We start from the raw sequence: 16,856 nt of genomic DNA, 5'->3' as shown, positions 1-16,856 counted from the left end.
AGAAGCAACACATTCAACTTTGTGTATTCCTTCCCTGAACTCCTTTTTTTCAGCTGCCTTGTTTGTTGGAGCACCTCACCTTCCTGATCCTTCCTGACGGGGAAGGGAATTACTGCTTTTGCCATTTTCTAACTAGGAAGAGCTGAGGCAGGGAAAACTGCATCTGTTAAAGCAAATTAGGAGAGAAAGAGGCACACAGAACAAATCTCGAAATTCTCCCCAGATGTCCAGCTCCCCTTGGCACCAGGCATTAAAGAAATTCCTATAGGTTTTCTATCTGCATCTTTGCAAACCGTAATCCCTCCGAAAGTCTGGCACTAAATCATCTGCCCGTGGCTGCAGAAGGAATTTGAAGTATCGCAGGGAACCGATCCTTCTTCAGCAATAAAAATGGTGTTTAATTGCTGCCCTTTCCATCTCTCGTGGTGTGTTCGAGAGAGTTTGCCAGCTTGAACTGGGCGCGCTTCAGCTGCCAAATTCTATGTTGAGAGATAGTCCCAAGCTGCTTTGCATCAGGAATAAGTGTGTGTATATATACGTATATGTAAGTGTGTGTGTATATATATATATATATATATAAAAATATACATAGTGTGTGCATGCATGCGTGTGTATATAAAATGCATTTACAGTATCAAGAAAATAAGAAATGAGAGAGTTTCTGATTCTCAGTTCTGCTTTGGAGGAGAATTATGCCTGTTGCTAGTGGCTCATGAAAACTTTTGAAGTGCAAGTGCTAGGTTGCATTACCTTCCTCCTAAAACTTTAAAGATGGCAAACGAACAATAGTAAATTCTGAGTAGCTTTTTTCTTTTTTAACTTGTTTAATTTTTCCAGTAAGCTCCCTCCCACCAGAACCTCAGCTGGGACTGCTTACTTAAATTTATTTTGCTTAAAACAGGAACTGAGCCTTAAAACCGTTATTAATAAACAGTTTATTTTTTACTGTGAGGCATCCAATGTAATTTGTGAATGATTGTCCCTTTAATTAAAGACACTCACCTTTCCAGCTGTTCCTCTAACCAGCTTAACCCAAAGCCGATAAATTCAATGGGTGCTTTGCCAGTAGCATCAGGGACTTTGGTGGAGGCACAAGCCCTTTCAGGGCTCCTTCCCCCATCGCCCTGGGCGTTACGGGGTCCTGCTGGACATGCCCGAATTTCTGGGGATGCTGCCTCTTCACCGGCGGGCTGTGCCAGGTGGGCACTGCCATGCCTGCCCAACGCAGTGGGCCCACCTCTCCTCTGTGCTCTTTGCTTATTCTGCTTTCGTTCAAAAGGAGGAATTCAAGTCCCTTAGCCACAGCTATCCCAGAAGAGCGAGTCCGCCATTGACACAGCCGGCAGCTTGCTCATTGACCCTTCAAGCTAACCCCTACACCAGATCGTTTCCTGTGAAATGGGACGTTTCAGGCAGCTGGTTGGAGAGAGGAGCCTGCCTTTGACTATAGCCCACGGTAAAAAAAGAAGATCAAATCGTTTTCAGTCTTTTCTCTGCGAGCCTCCCGAGTTCCGGAGTAACCAAATAAGTTCGGGGACAACAATTCTACTGAGGGCTGTGAAATACAAATACAGAGACACCACCCTGACCCCAGAAATCACCTGTGAAGTTTGTTAGAGAGGCTTCAGGAGAAATCAGATGGCAAAGAGAAGACAAATGCAGCCGGAAATGTCGGGGTTGGTAAAATTCACCCACTCCGAGTGACCTGCAAAAGAGGGGAAAGTGGGTTAACCTTTGTTTATAGCGATGTGCCAAAGATGCGCATTTTTCTTCTCTGCATCTCACCTTTAACTGACTTCACTTCCCGGTCCTCCTATGCTCCAGTGGCATCTGTGATGTGACTCAAATGGGGGTAAGCGGCAGTCTGTGACGTCTGCAGGTAGGGGAAGCCGAGACGTGTCAGTAATTACAGGCAGGTGGGTATTATTCTGAAATAACGCACAATACGACCAGCTGACTCTCTGATCTGCTCTAACCTTGTCAGGCCCCAGAAAGCTGCCTTGATTCTCAGTGTTTGTGTGCGGGGCCGACAGGAAAGGGATGAAATGCTCCGTCTGCAATGTTTTTTTAAGTATCTGAGCCACCTCCACTGACCGCACTTTAGTGACCGCATTGTCTGCGTGGTGACGTCACTACTGGTTTGCCATTAGATAACACTTCTCAGAAAAGGGAAATTTAAACTACTTTCCGAAGTAATCGGGAGGGGAGGAAATACAAACCGGGAAGCTTTGCAAGGCCAGAGTTTGTTTTCACATAGGACATTCTCTAAAACAAAGGTTAACCATCTGGTGAGACAACTCCTTGCGGGGCGAAGGTTCAAAACGGAACGTAACAGCCCGGCAGAAGTGTGCTAATAGCAGACATGAGGGCGAGTTGTGCCGCGCGTCGGCGGCTATGATAAATCTGAACTGTTACAAGAATTCGTGAGGGCTTGGGTGTTGGCTGTTTTGGGCCTATTTTCTCACTTTCTGAATTTTTAATGTTACTTACTATTGCAGTCAGACCAGTTGAGTGGTTTGTTTATTTATTCTTTATGAACCCTGCAAAAGAAAACCTTTTTAGGTTGCAGAGAGCGGGAAGAGAAGGATGGAGGTGTCCTGGGAGGCAGTCCCCGGCCCCTCTTTCACAGAATCATAGAATGGTTTGGGTTGGAAGGGGCTTTTAAAGGCCATCTAGTCCAACCTCCCCTGCAATGAGCAGGGACATCTTCAACTAGATCAGGTTGCTCAGAGCCCCATAATGTTTCCAGGGATGGCGCATCCTTGGAGGTAGATCTCGCTTGACCTGGTTTGGGATTTTCCCCTCGGCAGCCCCGTCCAGGGACCGTTCCCGTGAGGCAGGATGGCTGACCTGCAGGACGCCTGAAGGACGGTGTTGAGACCGGGGATTTGCTTTGCAGAACGGCCCCTTTATGCGCTACAGCAAAACCGGAGCCGGTGCCACTTGACCCAATCGGGTCCGGCGTTTGTGGATTTAACCTCATTTTCTGCTACAGGTCTCCTGGTATGTAAGAAAGCAAATTCAAGCATGCCACTGTGTTCACTGAGGCGGCCAACTTGGCAGGGGGGGTTGGGGGGGGAAGAGAGTTCCCCTCCTTCTGCAGTTCATGGTGTTCTTCTAAACTATTTATAAATAGGTCTACTGTAGCCAGTGTTTGCATTTGGACGGCTTCGCTGTTCTCATTTTCAAGGCTTCTCTCAGATCTGAAAGTAAAGGTCGGGTTGACTCCCCTCATTTCAAATAAAGAGGGGAAGAAAATTAACCCTGTAGGCAGGTGGCTGCGAAGCAGTAATTCCCGGGAACAGGAGCGAGTCAGAGCTCTGAGCCCGCTCTGCTTCTCGCTCCATTCTCATTCCCCTGCCCTCTTCATTAGCTGATGACAGTTCTAACTTCCTACATCCTTTTAAAGAGATTCCCCCGCACATCATCTGGGATTCATGAAATGCAGAGATGCGGTAAGCAGCGCAAATCACAGGCTCCTGGCCTGCACTTGCCAGAAGCCCCAGATAAGTTTTCAGCTGAGTTTATGCTTTCACCTCCCTCTGCTCTACAGAGGAATAATATATGTCTCCATTTGCTCCAGAAAACTTTGCACCAAAAAAACAACAATCTATTTTGCGAAGGATTATTTCTTGCTGATTGAGAGGTGCTTGGAGATGACAGGCGTCTGATCTCATCTTAAGCCTTAAATTGCAGTAAATCCTGTATTTATTTACTTTTTACTTCAACCAAATAGGACGTTACCCTGCCTTTGAGTTAACGCTTTCGGTGCTCGCCTTAGCCAAGCGCTGCATGCCAAAGGCATTTACATCTACTGTCGCTGGACGAGGACCAGCACGAAGCCACCGATTCATCCGTGGAACAGCTAAAACACGAAGTAGGATTACGTGGCTCCGAAGACAGAGAATCAGAACCAGCCTGTTAAGCAGTCTTTAAGTTGTACTACATATATCTAACGATCCTTCCGCTTCTGCGCGGGGCAATTGAAGGACAGGTGAAACCCTGTGAAACAGCCTGAGATGCTGTGCTGTGTGTATGGGCACAGTACGCGTTGCCGCATCGTCTTCCTGATGCCGGCCTCCAAAGGCTGGGAGTAAGAAAGGTCTCGGGGGATGTTTTCTTGAGGTCACAACCTACATTTGAATGAAGAAAACATGACTTTGGGTAAGGGTGTGCAAAAATTCACTTCTGAAATGGAAAACGTTGTTTGTTTGTGGTTTTTTTTCTTTTTGTTAAATAATCAAGAACGCCTTACCCTGCTGTACCCCCAGGACCCGGCTAGCAGTCTTCATCAGAACAGATTATCTTTGGCTCAAATGGTACATTTACTTTGGGATGGGTTACTAATAAATAGAGGTTTCTAGGTGTTCTGAATGTGGGGAATGCATGGGGTAGGTTGGTACATTACGAACTTAAACAAAGAAGACTTATAAGACTAAATATTGTTTTATTGCCTATTTAAGACTTTGAGATGAGATGTTTGTGTAAAAGAAGGTGCATTATCCCAAGAGAGTGGTTTTATTTCTGTTGTTACTAACACGGTGTTACAGAGACCCACACGGTCTCTGTAAACTCTCCGCTCTGGCTGAGCGATGAATTAAGGCCAAGATGAACTTCTCCCGGTAGGTCCCAATCACAGAGACGAGGCACTCGCCTTCAGGGGTGTCCTGGGCAGTATGGCTAGAGGTGGTCTGATCGATAACGGAGCTAGTTCATATGCATTTTTACTGATGTATTTTTTTTTTCATGCAACTATCATGTAGGCAGGTGTAATTTCTTTAGCACAGAAGCACTAAAAATAAATTGTATGTTCAGCTGCTCCTTGTTCTGAACATCCATGGGCTCTGAGGGATGGTTTCTGTGCAGGCAGTAGCTGTTACCCTGGCAAATAAGTCTTCATTCTCTGTTTAGAAATTTAATTTTCTTCCCTTATTTGTTGTGGGAAAAATTGCATGCCATTCTTGTCACAGAATTCCTTTTCTAATTTTTCTGTGCTTTGCACTCTTGCAATCTCTGCAATTATCTTTGGCATAGCACTTCTTATCGTACCAGCTGTAATTCTTGTAGTAGGTGATCCTAATGAATCATTGCTAGGTGTCTTGTGAAATTCCAGCACTGGTGAGAAGGGACCCCACCAGAGCTTTTATTTGGATTTACGCTAATTTGTTTGGGTACGCACATGAAGGCTTCCATGTCCTTTACCTCACATGCTATAGCAAAGTGAATTGCCAAATTATTTACCTCTGAACTGTGATATTTTGTTTAGAAAAGCGATGTTTATGGCAGGTGTTTAGGGATGAGTTTCTGCACAGTGCGTTTTTTTGATTGCTCAGTGCCTCATTTGAATGGCACAGATTTTAGTTTCATACATCACTGGAAAAAGCAAACTTATAAAGCTCTATTCACGAGAACTATCTCTGTATTTCAACAACATTTTTAATTATTACAAAAGCAGGTATTTTCATATATTGTCATTTCAAATTTAACTTTTTGTAGATGTATTTCAATCATAGACACTAGCCATATATATATTCATGGAGACCTTAAAAGTTGAATTTGATTTAGATTTCTTCCATTTACATTGATTAAATGTCATACACTAAATAATTCCCATACCCATTAACATATGATTTGCCCACTAGTAATTACTTTGTCATCCTTACTTCCTCAGGCTATTTTCAACTTTAAGCCACCGTTAATCCATGACCTTAGCGCTTTCGTCTCCAGGTCTGAATTATATAAGTATTATGGAACAAGGATTGAAATGAACTACTCTTGGCTTTATTGTACAATTACAGTCAGCTGATTGGCTTTTCTGTTTCCACTAACTAAAATAATAGAGTAAATTTAATTCCTTTATGAAAGGATAGTAAGAAATTTTATTATTTTTTTTTTTTTAGCGTGGCAAGGCCAAGTAAGAAATATTTCTAAGGGGAAAGTAAAAATGGAGCAACTGTCTGTTTTTCTGGGTGTTCAGGATTGCTGCCAAGTGGACACAAAGACGACTGAAGCAGGAATGTACCCCACGCTCTGCAGTGGCCGCTGCAGTTGTAATTGAATAAAATCCACTGGGGGGGGGGGGGGGAAAGGCCCTTTGGTCATGGAGCCGAAATGGAAAAGTAGGTGACTTTAAAGGACCTTTTTGTAGTGTGTCTCCTCAAACTCTTTCTCCTTCCATGGGACTACCCAAAAAGCAGAACACCTGTTGAATGTCAGGTTTCCTTTTGGATGCAGGAGAGGAGCATCGTATAGCATGGCCGTGTCTCCAGCAGGCTGGGCAGTTTGCTATTGCTCCTGTTCCAGGCGAGCCATCTGATTCTCGTTTGAAATGCTATCTCTAAACTGCTTTTGTTCAATTGCTTACTTTCATGAAAGGTTGTAATCAAAAGGCTAACTTTTGGAAGAGTTTGGCTCCCTTATATGATACTGGTTTCCAAGTGGCATGTAACGAAGGGGTCACATTTTCCAAAGAGAGTACTGCCCCACCGTCAGTGCTGTGAGAAATCTGCTTTGCAGCTCCATGGCTGTATTTAGGGGGAAACATTGCTGACAGGCTGAGTCAGTGGCCCAAATTCTCCTCCCTTTATCCATATAACCACACGAAAGCTTGTGCCTCCTATCCACAGAGTGTGCATGAATAATTTGCTTGGCATGGGACTGGAGCTAGCTAGCACAATAACTATGCTTTTGTAGGTTCCATATGTCCCTTGCCTTGGAGCTTTTCAAACGGTACAAAACTCTGGTACTGTGACTAAAATGAGAAAAGCCTGGGCAATGACTTCAGAAGCAATTGGGAGTGACCTCAAGCTCATGAAAGGACTCTTGGCTTCAATGGACGGTGACCCGAGACCACAAGGACTTAGGAGTTGCACCCAGACCCTGTGGAGATCCTGGAATGACCCCTGTGCAGCCTGCAGAGAGATTGGGGTTTTCCAATCACTGCAAGGGACTCTTACTTTCCAAACACTTCAGAAACACTGGATTATTTAACTGCTCTTCTCGAATACGCTCAAGAAATATGTGTGCACACACATTGCCTGTCCCTCTCCTCCTTTACGCACTGAACGTTTTTGGTGTAGGAGAGTTCAGTAACGGAAGCGTAAACCTTCTGTTTACATCTATAAACAAGATAAGGTACAAATTGCTGCAATACAAACTTCCTTGCTCTGGCCCTCCACTGACCTCGGCTATAAACGCCGAGGAGCCTCCTTCCTCACAGTTGCAGGAGACTCCAGGCTCGAGGACAGAATTTCAACCAGCAAATGTCCTCGCAAAATCTTCCGTGTGAATTTTTCCAAGTGCCGCACTATTCATACGCTAGCCGGGGCCGGGGGGCTCGTGGCAGTGGCGCGGGGGCCAGACACCGCTGTCCCCACACTTGCAGGGTACACCAGGCGCCTCGAACGGCGGGGTGGGGCTGGTTGCATTGGCACCTATTTCCCGAAATCGAGAAACGAGCTACGTGTACTTTTGCCAAAGGGTTTGGGTAGAGAAGTGAGCGCTTCTACCACGTTTCAGACCGACTGACAGCTGACTCCCATGTCACTGTACCACACGCTCACGACTTCTCCTGGAAGCACTTCGCTGGGTCGAATAAATTGGTTGCGAAATATCTAACCTTCTGCTAAGTAAATATAATTAGATTAAAAACCTACTCATGCATTGTCTTACTTTTATATATTTCAGTGTCTGCAGAAAGAGAAAGATCTAAGACAAGAGCTGGTTTCTAGGCACGGGAACCCGACTCTTTGGTGACCCGGACAGATGACACATGGCCTGAAGGAAGGGCAGAAGGAGAAGGCTGGGGCATGAGAAAAGTCTTAGGGAGTGGGGCAGAAAAGCAAAAGAGACTTCTGTCCTTGACAGCTGTAATTCTAGCTCCATGCACTGAGTGATCTCGCAGCCCTTTTCCCTAAAGGCTCACAGCCATTGGCAATCCTAGTCTGGCTACACGAGCCTGCCATTGAGACTGTGGTGGGTTTTTTTACTCAGAATTTGTTAATCTGGGATTTCCACAGCCATGGCTGTTCCGAGTGCTCCGTGGAAGCTAAACAGGCGTGTTTGGTATCAATGTCAGAGCGCAGGGCAGTGCAAGGTCGAGCTTTTCAACACCAACACTGTATTTGCAAAAGGGCAAGAGTTTATGATGAGGTTTGTATCTCCCCAGGCAGGACTCGGGTCCCTCTCCTCCTGGAGCAGCTCAGCAGAGGCGCACAAGGACATCACCTCTGGCGCAGGTCACCCAGCGGCAGATCCCTGGAAGACAGACTGGTGCTCAGGTACGGCACTGCTGTGAGCTTACCTTCTTCTTACCCGGCCACTGTTGGATGGCCACCACTGAATGGTCACCATTGGATGGTCACCGTTGGCACACCCTGGAGACAGGATGAAGTGGCCCTGACAGGGCAGCAGTTTTTGTGTGTTTAAGCATCGCAGAAGCTCCTCTTTTGTTCCTTGTGCTGTGCAGCAGGAGAGTGGCTTGGGGATAGCTGCAAGAGAGAAGGGCCACAGGGACAGTTCTTAGAGCTGTTACGACGCTGCCAAAGCAGCAGAGAGGTGGTGACACTGGATCTCTCCTGATGCTCTCGGTAGAAGCATGTCAGACTTTGAAAACTGCTGACTCCTGGCCCAGAGGCCTATTTTCTATTCATAGCAGTGGTGTTCAAAAAAAAATGTCATGCAGTCAATTAGATACCTCTGCTCTAAACCAGATGGTTTTATATATACACAACCGGGGCTACAAAGTTACATTCTCACTGTTCAGAGGGGTTAATTAATTCATAGAATCAAACAGGATAAGCATGTGTGTGTTTTAATCAGCCCGGTACCGTACATCTGTTCCCTGGGAAGGTGCCCTTGTAGATCTTGGGGTGTTTGGTTGACCCGCGTGTGCTGGGAGATGCCAGCATGGCTCACAAACTACAAGGGGTCTCGGCCACGGGCCGGCATCTCCCTGTCCTGGCATCGCGTGAACACAAACATCCACCTTGTTGGTAAATAAAATGGCTGATTTGGACAATTCTCTGTTTTGAATATGGACTTTGAGTTACAAAGAGCGGTGGGCTGAACACGGTACAGAGAAACAATGCTGCTGCTATGTACGAGTTTTCCCTCTCCCTGTAACAAATGCTGCTCTTAGCTGGCCGCTGGCGTGGAGTAACGCATTAACTGGGTGCGATAAGGCAGGGCAGCTCCGATACTGGCTCCGTTTTCAGTCCTGTGTTTGTTCTGCAGTTAGCACAAAGGGGTCTTGGTCCCTTGGTAGGCCTTGTCATGTCAAAACAACGTCAGTTAGGTCAACAACTCCATTCGTGTTACAGTCACTTCCAAGTCATGCTTCCTCCCTTTAAAAATTCTGGATGGAAACGTTAGGGATATTTAAGAATTAGGCTGATAAAACACGGGGAGAAAAAGTGGAAACAGCTGGCTCGCAAACGTGAGCCTGATTCCCATCACCAACATTCAGTAATGTTATTTATGTTCTAGTGTATACAGAAAGTAGAGAGGACCTGAAAAATATGACCTGTATATCCCAACATACCTGCAGCATAGGATAGAAAATTACCTCTTTAGCAGAGCTGTCCTACCTCCAGGCATACAAGACGTGCTGTCCACCTTCGCATCTCCTTGGCTCTGCCACGCACCCGCAGGTGACGAGAAGCTCTGGCGAGGCTGTGGCTACATGGAAGGACCAAATGGCCCAAATCCTCATCCGGTGCCTGGGTAAGAACTCTGGCTGGGAAAGAAATGTCATGCTCTCCAACTGGGTACACGGGAGCTCCGTTCCTGGTGTCATCAAATTCAGCCCCTGATGTTTGTTCTAGGTAATAGAGCTATAATCCTTACTGCAAACAGATCACGCGTTGTTTTAGAAGTAAGTTGGGTGCATGGAAGCAGCGTCTGGATTCCTGGCAGGTTGCTGGCTAACTCTTTCAGCCCTACTGCTTAGTCCTACTGGCAGCCTTATGGATCCTGTCCCAGCTCATCCCTCCTCTCACCCAAAAGACAAAGCAAGGCTTGGTTTTAAAGTCTTGGGAATTTTGAGGACTGATCCACATTTCTGTGTGCTTAGAGCTGACAAAATTAGCTGCCTACTTCATTGACTGAAAACAGAGAAAAAGAAATGCCTCCTTGTGCTAGGAATAATTCAGCAGCGAAAGAAAGTGCTGCAGGACACTATTTGGGATGACAACTGCTTAACGTTAGTCTCCACGAGTCAATCTGCTACCTATAAAGTTAAAGGAAGGGATTCCTGCTGGCTGTCCTCGCTTCAGGGAAAAAAAAAAAATGAAGACAGAAAAAACCCTCCTCTTGCCACTGCCTGCATTTAGAAACAGCCTACATTTTAAGTAATTAAAACTGATTGTCCTGACAAACATTCGCCTCGAAAGAAATAGTCTATTGTAAACGTAAACTCTCGAGATCCTTCCAGGCATACCAGCACAACTGTCTCCTAAAAATTCTTCCCAAGCCATCTGGTGCTTTATCTTTGTCGCCAAGCCGCACAATAACTTTAAAAGAGGATTGCTGCTAGCAGGCTTTAGTCTCGGGACTGCAGATTCCCTTGGAAGCATCACGGCTAGCTCCGAGCCCCTCAGCCAGGCAGCTCTGGCTGTGTGAATGCTCCCCTTCTTTCCATCATGACCCAAAACGTCCAGCTGCGGTTCTCTGGGGAGATCCCTTTCTCATGAAGGGAGTGAAGGAGTTACGGGGAGAAGCCGGAGACGCTGTGTACTTCCAAACGGGGATTTACACTCCATTAAGTCTCCCTACGGTGGCCCAGCCTGAGTGGCATGACGTGAATGTGGTTATGAAGGCTGCAGCCAATTCACATCGTTCGCGCAGCTCGCTCCGCACCTGCGAGGGGAACGCATGGATTCCGGGTTTGCCCCTACAAAGCCTTTGCCGTCACAAAGGGTATTTTGTGAGCAGGAAGGCATGGAGCAGAGATGGCTGATGGAAACAGCTGGGAAGGAGAGGACAACTCAGTTCCAGCTTTGCAGATCATTCAGAGTTTGCTCTCCCTTGGTTGCATCCCGCTACTTCTGAGCCTGCTCCATCACATCTTACTTAAACTCCATCGTTTGGGAAACACTGAATTCTTACTGTTAAGTGCCCTATTTTGGTTGTGAAAGCAGAGCTTGACAGCGAAGTTAAGTAACAAAGCCAAGGCTGAGGGCACCCGACAGCAAAGCGATGATCCAGGCGCTAAACGGGACGAGGGATGCGGTGTTGGCTGTGCCCGCCTGCTCAGGCTGGGCGAGAGCCGCCGTGAGAAACACGCAGGTTGTTGCAGAGCGCGTGGCTGAAAAAAGAACCTGATCACCGCTCGCTCATCCAGGGCATACACAGCGTAGCTGGGGAGAGACCAAATCCCTCTTTAGATTTGTGTCACACGTTTGCACGCTGACTCTCCACCGCCGAAGCATCCCTGGTCTGCTCCTTATCAATGCTGCTGTCAGAAACGAGGAAACTGGGGGCAAGAGTGTAGGAGGAGAGCTCCTTCCTCATCCCTGCCAGAGACTTGCTGGAAGTTGCATCTGCAGCATCACGTGTAAGTAGCCTCTCTTATTCCTTTCACATCGGGGGGGAGCAATGCCACACCGCTGCTCTGGTCTGGTGCACCTTCTGGCTGTAGCGATGATGTGATGCCAGCAGTTGTACCAAGTGATGGAGCTACCATCAGATTACCTTCTCCCTCCCTGCGCCAGTCTGCGCTACCTGGGCGGCATTTTAAAACGCTCTGAGTTTTGGTGATGCGCCTGTGGGAGCAGAGCCACTTTTCAAAGTTAGAGAGAAATGTTTTTTTCAAGCTGTGGCATCTTGCTAATGAAATACCGGGTGTTAAATACGCTTGCCAGGTGGGTATTAATGAGCACGATGTGATGCTGTAAAATAGCTCCCGGAAATGACACAGAGGCCCCGATTCTGCACTTCTCCAAGTCAGTGAAAGTTTTGCTGATGAATTTTGACAGGAGCTGGATTAGGCCTAAAACATTCCCATTTTTTAGCCGTTGACAATTTTTTGATGGCTTTGTAACAGGTACAGACTTCCCACCACTATACAACAACATCGCAAAGACCTCCCCCGGGGAGCTGCCTTTGCTTTTAGCTGGCTGCCTTGTGACACCCCTAGGGAAATCAAACAGTTCAGGGGAAAAAGATCTCGGTATCCGTAAAGCTGCTTAGCTTTTTTCCTGCTCTAATGGATATTTGTAGTTCACTATCTCTGGAGACAATCTACTATTTGGGGAAAGAATGAAAACAACCCTCCTAAAATAGTTTTACAGTTTAATGATCCCTGCTCCGAAGTACTGCGTTGTACGCTTACCCTGCGTGCCGGCTCGAGTGGGAGAGTGGGACTGATCACGGGGTCAGAGCTCCACGACTCCGTCTCCTTTGCCAAATCGACCATCTCTGTCTCCCCTTCGTAAGGTGATGGTGATACCTCGCAGACCTGTTATGATAATTAGTTTATGTGAATAAAAGCACATGGCTCAAGGGGTAAAGCTTTTTGTACCTGCAGAACTTCCAACATTCCCTTTTGGTGTGGGATTACAGAACATCTGCTCTGTTTAGTCCTCCTAGTATTGCTGTTAATGTTTTGGCAAAGACACCTGGAACACAGCGTAGATGCATATGTACACAATATTACAAGTCAGGAGAAGTGTATTCCGGCCCTGTTTGATTTATAGCGTGTCAAACACAAAAGATAAACCAATGTAATGTTTAGCTTGATGGCTTAATTTGCACAAAAATGGGAAGATCCAGAATTAAGTGTTTCTCAGCTACTTTAGGACCTGTCCCACATCGCTACCCGTAGTAAAAAGGATAGGGGATGGGGTCTATAAATGCCAAAGGCTGCAGTGAGACACAGAAGGTGCTCCGCTCTGAGCACGCAATCTCCGCAAGGCAGATAAGAGGTATAAGCAAAAGCAGTGTGCGAACGCTCCGCAGCAATGCTGGGAGCAGGGGAGGGGGGAGCTGGAACCAGCAGTTTTAAGCGGAAAGCCTCAAGGGATCGTTATGTCCACCCGTGCTGACCTGAAGCTGAAAATCCCACACATTTGCAATGTCTATGTGGGCTTTGCTGTTCCTCTCACCCAGTCCCTATTTCCTACTCGTGTATCTGTTTTCCGGGGTCAAAGTTGTTTCTAAGGCAAACTGAGAGCCAGTTTCCTTGCGTGTGAGTAGAGCAATATTAGAGACTTGTTTGCTTTTCCTCCTTTACCTTCTCTTCCCAAAAGGTGGTTCCCCACCCACGCCAGGAGCAGGGATGATGTCTGCAAGGACAGGGTTACGCTTGCGGCTCCGCGGCACCCAGCTGGCGCCTCTGTGCCGAGGGATGGCTCCGGCAGCACACAGCTCCTGCGGCAACGTGCTGGCTGGGGAGACATTTGAGTTGCACGGTTTGACCTAGGACCGAGCTGAAGGACATTTGGGTCGTCTTTGCTTGGGTGACATTGGATTAGTCACTCCAACGTGCACATCTCGGTATTCGGGGGACCGGGATGGGACTGAGAGTTTAGTTCTGCTCTGCAGCATCCAGGAGCATCATTTGACCTGGCCCTGAAATGGGGACCTGGACGTGGGCCCGCAGAGGTCAAGCTGTGACAGCAGTGACAAAGTGCTGTGCTGGTATGGCCGTGAATGGCAGGTACTGCTTCCCAGCCCTCTCCGGGCCAGAGGAGCAAACCCAAACCAACCAAGCGATTCAGACCTCAACGGCAGCAGCGTGCTACGGGGGACACGGCTCGGGGGAAGCACAGAGAGCCCCGTGGAGGGGGGGAGCTTAAATGGCTACTGCAGATGAGTTAAACTGTACATTTAAATCCTTTTAACCAGGATGAAAAAGAGATGGCTTGGCACAGGTAACAAGTTTGAAAATTAAGTATACACCGAGAACTTGCAAGCGTCAGCCCCTCCGAACAAACGCAAAAGGCTGAAACCAACTTAAAAATCCAGCCTTGGCACCATTGCTGAAAATGTCCCGTAAAGAGAAGCCTTTACAGGAGCAGAAGAGCTTCCCAAACTGAGAAAAGGCAGCAGAGAGCAGCGGTATCCTTGTTCCCAGCACAGGCAGATGAGCAAGAGAGGCTGAAATCCAGCCAGCAAGCAGCCGACTCTTTGAAGGGAATGAAATCTTTCACTTTCTGACCACACAGATTAGACGCGAGGAGAAAATGTTTGCTGTCTTCGGTTATCTCGTGGCACTGAAGAGCAACCATCAAAGGGAACCAGTCTGCCTTCTGGGATAATGGTTGGGCAAGCGAGTGGATGCAGCAGATAAAGGAAGATGACGCCGAGCGGCAAAGAACAAAGATTAGTGACTGGGGATTGCCCTCACCTATGGGGAAAAGGAAATGGTAAGGAGGGCGAAAAGCAGTGCAAAACCAGCAGGAAATTTGGGTTCCCTGAGTGTGTTCTTGCAGCAGCGTGCACTGCCTTAAACTTCCTACCGCAGTTTTGCTGTTGTGATCAAGTTCTCATTTTGTGGTTTATAGAAGAGGCATTTGCAGCTCGACTTCTGCAGTATTTACGTAGGCAAAATTCCCAGTTTTAAGGGGATTTTTCCATGGGTAGGTATGGGCTCTTAGGGGTTACTTTTGACTGGGTGAGGACTTGGAGTCTGCACAATTGCCATACCATAAGTATTAATAGATCCTTCCTAATAGGAAAGTTATTTGAATTTAAGATTGTAGCTTAGTTTCTCTAAACTCCACGTAATCTATTTACTTACGCTGCAGCTTTCCTTCTCCACTTCCTAATCTCCAGCTGTAAAGATTCAAAATGCTGCACAACATACAACTCTTATGTGCATCAATGGAAACGGCATTGTAAGTAACGCCACGCTCCTAGAACATGTTTAGTGCCACTGCAAAGCCAGGATTTGGTCCTGGGAGCACTTCAGTCCACTCCCGACTTCGCCCCTTAATTGAGACCTAATTAGTCCCTCCATGGGTCAGCTCCTCTGTTCTGAAAGATGGAGGGGTTTTGTTTCTTGCCTACCCTCATGTCTGTGTGCTCCAAGGTTTCAGAGCAGTGAACGAAGCCCAGGAGGATGCTCCTCTACAAGCCGACCTCATGCCACTCACCTCAGTGCCAAGAAAAGGGTCCAACCCACTAAAATCACAGGTACGTGCTGCCACTTCTCACCCTGTTCCAGCTCCTGAGCATCTCTGAGCCCCACTGCAGAGCCAAATTAACTGTTTACCTTGTAGAAAACTAACTAATCAGGAAAAAAAAAAGAAAAAAAAAAAAAGCAAAGCTTTGATAGGTATTCCTGCGTCAGTGAGCTGAACAGGAGCGAAGCAGCGCCCACCAGCACCGGACCCGGCACAAGGGGATGCTGAGGCTGGGAGCGGTGGGACGCGGGGTGCTTGTGAAACGGGGGACGGCGGCTGCCCTGGGGCACTCCGCAACCCAGATAAACCGGCAGCGGACCTGTTTCCCAACACCATCCTGATCCGAGGAGGAGGAGAAGAGCGAAGGCTGCGCCCCTCTCCCCCCGGACACCGGCAGGACTAGCTCCACGTAAGCCTCCTCCCCTCCCCGCTGACTCAGCTCTCATGCTACGCTCAGCTTTTCGCTCTCTCCTTCCTCAGGCAACTCTCTCCAACTTTTCCTCACTCCCCCTTTGCTGACTGGCAGCTTCTTATCGCTCAACACACCCAACTGGCAGCGCCGGCTCGCCCCGGCACACGTGTCTGCGCCCACCTGAGCGCAGGATACACTCCTGGGGCCGTGCCCCGAGCTCCAGCACCCCGTATCCCTCTCTCCGTGAAGTCTGAAAGTTTTGGGGCACACGTGGAGGTTGCGGGAAGGTGCTGGAAGACTGTCAGGGGTTCGGTAGCGTACAGGGTGCTCCCGCTAGCCTGGCGGAGCGGCACCACAGCTCGGGGAGCAGACATTGCTCCCGCTGTGAGTGAAATCATTTATTCGATGAGGAGACAGAGAAAGCCTCAAGAAAAGAATCGGAGGAAGAAAACACGCCTGAGGGAAGCCTGGGCTGCTATGCGATGATGTTGTGAGATCCCCTTTTTGTTCATCCAGCAGCCCATGGACCTCGGTGGCTTTTCTGACTCAATCAGGACACAATTCAGTGTGGGACGGGTGGGGATGCCGCGCTCTTTCACGCCGAGCCAGGCAAGGCCATGCAAGCCAGGGGTTTGTGTGGCGGCCCCAGCAGGCTTTGCAGATTGAAGCTATTTTAGAATAGTTTGGTCTTGCTCCTCTTCTGAGGCTTGCTTTCTTAATGTGTGTGCATGAGCAAGCAATTAGCTGTGGGGATAGGAAGATGTTACCGTGCAGGCCCTTTGCAGCATTAAAAGCAAATCTGGTCCAGGTTTGCTCACGCAGGTGAGCGCATGGAGATACAGCCACGTTTGGTCATGGGGAAGAGCTGCTCCCGGCAGGAGATGACACCTACCAGAATGGGCACATCACTGCTCCTACATACGCCCAGTGGAAGTAGGGAGACACCTCTGCTCCCCAGAACCAGGGGACCATCAGGCAGCCGTGGCTGTGCTCGTGCCAGCCCTAAGGCTGGACACTCCAACGCTATTGTCAGAGCTGACTGCACGCAAAGCAACTCAAGTCTGGAAGCATCCCAGCTTTGCCAAGCCCCCGAAGCCAATATGGGCGAGTTATCTTACTGTAAGCATCCTAAACTTAAATTAAACATGGTTTATAAGCGTGGGCACAATGCCACGCTGGGAGGTTGCGTGCCAATTACGCCTTGCCTTAAAGGCGTGCTGACTTGGGGCTCCACCAACGTGGAGATTCCTGTACTGTGCTCTGCGGCACAAAGCTGCTGCCGAGGACCTGCCCAGCCGCCCTCCTGGTCCTGCCCAGCC

The 16,856-nt window shown here is 48.0% G+C and overlaps 1 long non-coding RNA gene across 1 annotated transcript; it reads right to left on the bottom strand.

Annotated features, from left to right (window-relative positions):
* Positions 1-1,603: 1,603 nt before the first annotated feature.
* On the bottom strand, positions 1,604-9,700 carry LOC309675390. The gene is made up of 3 exons (XR_014269487.1): positions 9,566-9,700; positions 8,303-8,489; positions 1,604-1,705 (listed from the first exon to the last, which is right to left on the bottom strand). It is a non-coding gene; the product is annotated as an uncharacterized lncRNA (long non-coding RNA).
* Positions 9,701-16,856: the final 7,156 nt, after the last annotated feature.

The sequence above is a fragment of the Vanellus vanellus genome (genome assembly GCF_965231255.1).
Source record: "Vanellus vanellus genome assembly, chromosome: 9".
NCBI classification, from domain to species: domain Eukaryota; kingdom Metazoa; phylum Chordata; class Aves; order Charadriiformes; family Charadriidae; genus Vanellus; species Vanellus vanellus.
The sequence above is the reverse complement of the archived record's forward strand: the minus strand, read 5'-3'. Positions and strand labels throughout refer to the sequence as shown.